This window comes from Phyllostomus discolor, chromosome 2, assembly GCF_004126475.2.
Source record: "Phyllostomus discolor isolate MPI-MPIP mPhyDis1 chromosome 2, mPhyDis1.pri.v3, whole genome shotgun sequence".
Classification (NCBI taxonomy): domain Eukaryota; kingdom Metazoa; phylum Chordata; class Mammalia; order Chiroptera; family Phyllostomidae; genus Phyllostomus; species Phyllostomus discolor.
In genome coordinates, this window is record NC_040904.2 from 145,701,253 (window position 1) to 145,707,825 (window position 6,573).

A 6,573-nucleotide genomic window follows, 5' to 3' on the forward strand; every position below is an offset into this window, starting at 1 on the left:
CATGTGAGTTCTTTATATATTTTTGAGATCAATTTCATCATGTCTGAGGTATAATTGGCAAATATGTTTTCCCATACTGTTGGATCCCTTTCTATTTTGTTGGTGTTTTCTTTAGCTGTGTAGAAGCTTTTTAGCTAGATGTAGTCTCATTTTTTTTATTCTTTCCTTTATATCTTTTACCCTAGGGGATATATGGGAGAAAATATTGCTGCGTGGGATATATGAAATTTTCCTGCCTATGTTTTCCTCTAGGGCTTTTATGGTATCACAACTTGTATTTATCCATCATGAGTTTATTTTTGTGTATGGTGTAAGCTGGTAGTCAAGTTTCATTTTTATTTATTTATTTATTTGCATCTAGCTGTCCAGATATCCCAACATCATTTGTTGAAGAGGCTTTTTTCACTCCATTTTATGCTTCTGCCCCCTTTGTCAAATATTAACTGACCATATTGACATGGGTTTATTTCTGTCTCTCTATTCCATTCCACTCTTCTATGTGTCTGTTCTTATGCCAGTACCAGACTGTTTTAATAACAGTGGCCTAGTTTGATATCAGGTATTGTGATCCATACTTTGTTCTTTCTCAAAATTGCTGTGGCTATTTGGGGTCATTTATGGTTCCACATAAATTTTTGAGGTATTTGATCTATATCTGTGAAATATGTCATTGGTATTTTGACAGGGATTGCATGAATCTATAGATTGCTTTTGGTAGTATGGACATTTTAATGATGTTAATTCTTTCAATCCATGAACATGGTATATGCTTACATTTATTTGTGTCTTTCTTAATTCTTTTCAGTGTTCTGTAGTTTTCTGAGTATAGGTCTTTTACCTCCTTGGTTAAGTTTATTCCTAAGTATTTCATTTTTCTGTTGTTATAGTAAATGGGATTTTTTTTCCTAAGTTCTGATTCTGATATTTCATTGTTGGTTTACAAAAATGCCTTCAATTTCTGAATGTTGACTTTGTATCCTGCAGTTTTGCCAAATTCATTTATTAGGTCGAGTAGATTTTTGGTGGAGACTGTAGGGTTTTCTATGTACACTATCATGTCATCTGGTAATCCCATTTTTAATTTACAGAGGAACTTCCTACTGTTTTCCATATTGGTTGCACCAATTTATGTCCCATCATATGCACTTTCAATGTTTAGATTCAAAATTTTTTATTTATAAAGATTTAAATTATTTCTTTAAATATCTATATCTGTATCTTACATTGTGTTCTATTATTTTGCTTATTCTTCAGGGCCTCCAATTACTCACATGTTGAATCTGATTTATCAGCATATATTTATAATTTCCTCTTTAGTGTTTTAAATTCCTAACTTGTCTTTTTAAGTATGACCTCCATATCCCTTATTGTGTTTTCCATCAGTTTTTGTTCCTTGTGCTACTTTCAATGTGCTTTTCATTTCTGCAGTGGTTTTATTTTTTTTTCACATTTTTCCTATGATGTACCAGCAGTTTCATATTCTGTTGTCTTGCCACATCTCCCTTGATCTTTGTCGTTCCTTTGATCTCTTGTTTTAAGCTGCTTTATTAGTTGTATTTTTAAGATGATATAGCTGCTCTCATTATCCAACTGTTTCATGTCAAAATAATAATATTTTATTTTGCCATTTGTTTGTTCTTCTATTTTTCTTAGAGTTTTTTTCTGTATGTCATGTACCAACCTTTTTCAGTATCATTTGAATTAGTTCTCTATGCTGTGTAACAAATTGCCACAAATTAGGACAACGCACATGTATTATCTCATGGTTTCTGTGTTCAGGAGTCCAGGCATGGCTTAGCTGGGTTTTCCCATTCAGGGTCTCACCAAGAACACAAAACCAAAACCAACTCACTGAAGGTTCCAATATCAAAATACAGATAACAAAAGAAAGAGTCTGTGAATTAATGTAAATGATCCAATTTGGAAGACAAAGAGAACAAATATTAAAGAAAATAAAAATAAGGAGTGCCTCAGGGGACCTGTGAGACAACAACAAAAAGTCTAACATTCATGTTATCAGAGTCCCAGTGAGAGAGGAAGTTAAAAAGTTGTTGTAAGAAATATATGAAAAAATAATGGCTAAAAACTTCACAAGTTTGGAAAACATACAGATCCAGGAAACTAAGCATACATCAAATTGAATAAACTGATTTTTAACAAAAGTACAAAAGCAATTCAATGGTGAAAGATCAGTTTTTTATACAAATGATGATGTAAAATTTGGTCTTCTGTGTGTAATCAATCAATCAATCAATCAAAGAACTTCAGTATAAACCTCACATCGTATTAAAAAATTAACTCAAAATAGATCATAAATCTAACTGTAAAACTGTCAGATTTGTAGAAGAAACTCTTTGAATGCTGAGGCTAGCTGAAGAATTTGTAGGCATAATAACAAAAGAACAATCCCTGACTGGTGTGGCCCAATTGGTTGGAGCACTGTCCCAAGGACTGAATAGTCACGGATTCAATTCCTGGTTAGAGTGCATGAGTGGTTTGCAGTTTGGTCCCCAGTAAGGGTCATGAACCACAGATAGCCAGTGGATCCATCGTTTCTCTATCACAGCGATGTTTTTTTCTGCCTCTCTCCCTCCCTTTTCCCCTTTCTAGGGTAAGTGCACATGTCCCTGTATGAGGATTGAAAAATGGAAAAAAATGATAGTTGAATTTGATCATAATTAGAAAGAGCTTCATGAAAGACACTGTTGAGAGAATGAGAAAACAAGCTACAGACTGTAAGAAAATATTTTCAAAGCTCTTCTGGCTGGACTAATAACATGAGACAGATTAGAAGGAGAAAAACAAACTCAAGTTTAATACCCAGGCCACCTCGTGTCCACATTGAAGAGACTGAGGAAAACTGAGTAATTCTCCCAAGTGGAGGAAGCCATCACTTTAAACACCACCTTCAGCTAAAGACAGAAGGATGGTGTTGGGCTGGACTGTTGGTTACGGAAGGTTATGGGGCAGAGCAAAGTAAACAAAGGTAAGAGTGTTACACAGATTTAAGCTAAAAGCCTTCTCCATTGATAGTGAAAGCAGTCCTGGTACAGTGAGGGAAACACCCTTACAGATGGAGATTTCCATTATACATGTAAATGTGCTTTATAAAGTATAACTTCTGGCTGGTTTTCAGAGCATCCCCCTTGTCTGCTGTTTCTTAAAGTTAACCAGCCTAAAATAATTTAAATTCCAAAGTGACATATTTCAGGGTCACAAACTCTGCTTCCCTCCAATGTCTATAATATATAAAGAACTCTCAAAATGCAAAAATAAAATAAACAATCCAATTAAAAAATGGGCAAAGGATTTTAACAAAAAACCCACCAAAGAGGATATAACAAGGGTAAATAACGCAGGAAAAGATGTTCCACATCAGTAGCCATTAGGGAAATGTAAACTGAAACCAAAATGAGATACCACTACACACCAATTAAAATGCCTAAAGAAAAAATACTGACAATACCAAGTGTTCATGAAAAAACAAATCCGCTGAAATTCCCTTACATTCCTAGTGTAAATGCAAAAACGGTACGGTCATTCTGGAAACTCATACAGCAATCTTGCTTCTGGATATTTATCTTAGAGAAAGAAAAACATATCTACAGAAAAACCTGTACATAAATGTTTATAGCAGCTCTGTTCACAATTGCCCCAAACTGGAAACAACACAAATGTTCTTCAGTGATGAATGGATCAACAAACTGTGATACATCTATGTAACGGAATACTACTCAGCAAAGAAACAAGCTATTAATATAATACAACAACCTGGATCAATCTCAAAGGATCTTCCTGAGCAAGAGAGGCCAGTTTTCAAAGGTTACAAGCTGTATGTATGATGATTCCATTTATATAACATTCCCAAAAAGACAAAACTAAAGTGGTGAGGAATAGTTTGGAGCTTGCCAGAATTAGGGTTTGGAGGATTGTGTAACTATAAAGGGAAAACACAAAGGAGATTTTTGTTTGTTTGTTTTTGGTGTGATTGAACTGTTCTGTATCCTGATTGGAGTGGTGATGACTTGAGTCTATACATATATTAAAATTTACAGAACTTTAAAAGGATAAATGAAATTTAAAAATGATAGTTTTAGCCCTGGTTGATGTGGCTCAGTGGATTGAGTGTCGGCCTGTGAACTGAAGGGTCACTGGTTTGATTCCCAGTCAGGGTACATGCCTGGGTTTCGGGCCAGGTCCCCAATTAAGGGTGTGCAAGAGGCAACCAATCAATGTGTCTCTGGCACATTGATATTTCTCTCCCTCTCTTTCACCCTCCTTTTCCCTCTCTCTGAAAATAAATAAACAAAAATGTAAAAATTATAGTTTTATCCTTTATACTATTATTTTTATTTTAAATGCCTACCTTTCTTGTTGGACTGCAAGTTCAAAGGGAGCAGGGAGTATGTCTCTCTCCTTATCATTCCCCTTCTCCCCTGCTCCCCTACCACTGCACGGTGCAATGTCTGGCACACAGTTACTACTAAATAAATATTTTTTTTTGTCCTTCCTCCTCCCCACCCCCACCCACATCTTCCTCTTTTTCTCTGTATAACATTCATTTATTTAGTGTAGAATTCTTTAACAATATACTTTCTTTTTAAAAATAATTTTATTTATTTTTTTAAAGATTTTATTTATTTATTTTTAGGAAGGGAAGGGGTGGAGAAAGAGAGAAAGAGAAACATCAATGTGCGGTTGCTGGGGGTCATGGCCTGCAACCCAGGCATGTACCCTGACTGGGAATCGGACCTGCAACACTTTGGTTCACAGCCCGTGCTCAATCCACTGAGCTATGCCAGCCAGGGCAAAATAACTTTATAATAAATTTTATTTTAATTGTTGTTCAAGTGCAGTTTTCTGCCTTTTACTCCCACTCCATTCCATCCCACCTAGTTTTTGTCCATGTGTCCTTTATACTTGTTTCTGCAAACCCTTCCCCTTTTCCCCTGAAATTCCCTCCCCTCTTCCCTCTGGTCACTGTCAGCCTGTGATTGTCTAAATAAAAATCTTGATTGGCACTGTAATGGAAAGTTAAGAGAAGTTTTGTTAGAATCTATGAGTAAGATGCTACTTTAAAATAGAAATTTCTTAACCAAGCTTTTTGACACAGTGGTATTACCGTAGATATTTCTCCTTCTTCACTTTGAACCCCTGGAAATCTGGTTGCTCTCCTACCAGTCCTCTGAAACCTCTCTCAGGCCTGGGTCGATCTCTGTGCTGCAAGTTCAGTGTGTACACTAGAGTACCCTCTTGTCCCTGTTCTTCTCATTCCACTGTTTCCCCCATCCTTTTCCCCATAGCTTCCATCCCCTCCTGGATTTCATTGTTGGTATAATATTTTTGTCTATGTGTTATATCTGGGCGAGGTCTTCCTTTTTTTATGTTTTTTAGTCTCATTGATATGCTAGTAATTCTAAAATATAGCCCTGATCTATACCTTAAACTTACTAGTCTTATCTCCACAGATGTTTAAGAGGTATTTAAAGCTAATGATGATTAAAACTGAGCTCATTATTTTCCAAAGCTTCCTCTCTTCATAGAATTCATATCTCAATAAATTGCACCATTAGTCGCCCAAACCCCAAATCTAATATTTATATTAGACTCTCTTTTTCTCATCATCATATCAAATTAGACTTTAAGAATTGCTCATTTTGCTCCATGAATATTAATCAAATTTGTCTCATTATCTGTAAATTCTTACAAATATTCCAGTATGAGCTTAATCTCTCCTCTGGGCTATAACAAAAAACTTCACACTGATTTGATTTCCTTAGATTTCACAATTTTAAAGAAATTTTTAAAAATGTAAAAGACTCCCTAAGTCTCAAATGTTTCAATCAGTAAAAAAAAGTTTTTAATTCAGTACAACTAACTTATATTTTGAAATATTTTAATGCAAGTTGCCAATCTGATACCTCATCATCTCAGAGTACTAAGTATTTCCTAAGGATATTCTTCTATATAACCATAATAGAGCCATCAAAGTCAGGAATTAACATTGTTATGTTACTACCATCTAATGTTTAGATCTTGTTCAATTTTTTCCAATTTGCTAATTGTGTCCTTGATAGCAAAAGCATCATGTTCAGAATTACACATTACATTTAGTTTTGATGTCTCTTTAGTTTCTTTGGTCTGGGACCATTCTTCATCCTTTATTTGACATTCATAATCTTAAAATTTTTGAAGAAAGTAAGATAGTTATTCTGTAGACAAATCCTCAATTTTTAAAACAAATGAGTAATTTAGATGTGTTAGATGCTCCCTTATGATTAGATTAGGTTATGGGTCTTGGGCAGAACAGCACAGAAGTGATGCTGTGCTCTTCTCATTGCATCCTCTCAGGTGGCGTGCAGTTTGGAAATGCTCTCTTACTGATGATGTTCACTCTGGTCACTTTATTTGGACGGTTTCTGCAGGCTTCTCCATTGTGAAGTTGCTCTTATCCCTTCAGGAATTAAATGTTTTTATGGGCAGTTACTTTGGAACTATGTAAATACACTGTTCCTCACCAAACTTTAACTTATTCATTTATATCAGTACAAATCATAGTTTCTCCTGTTTTAT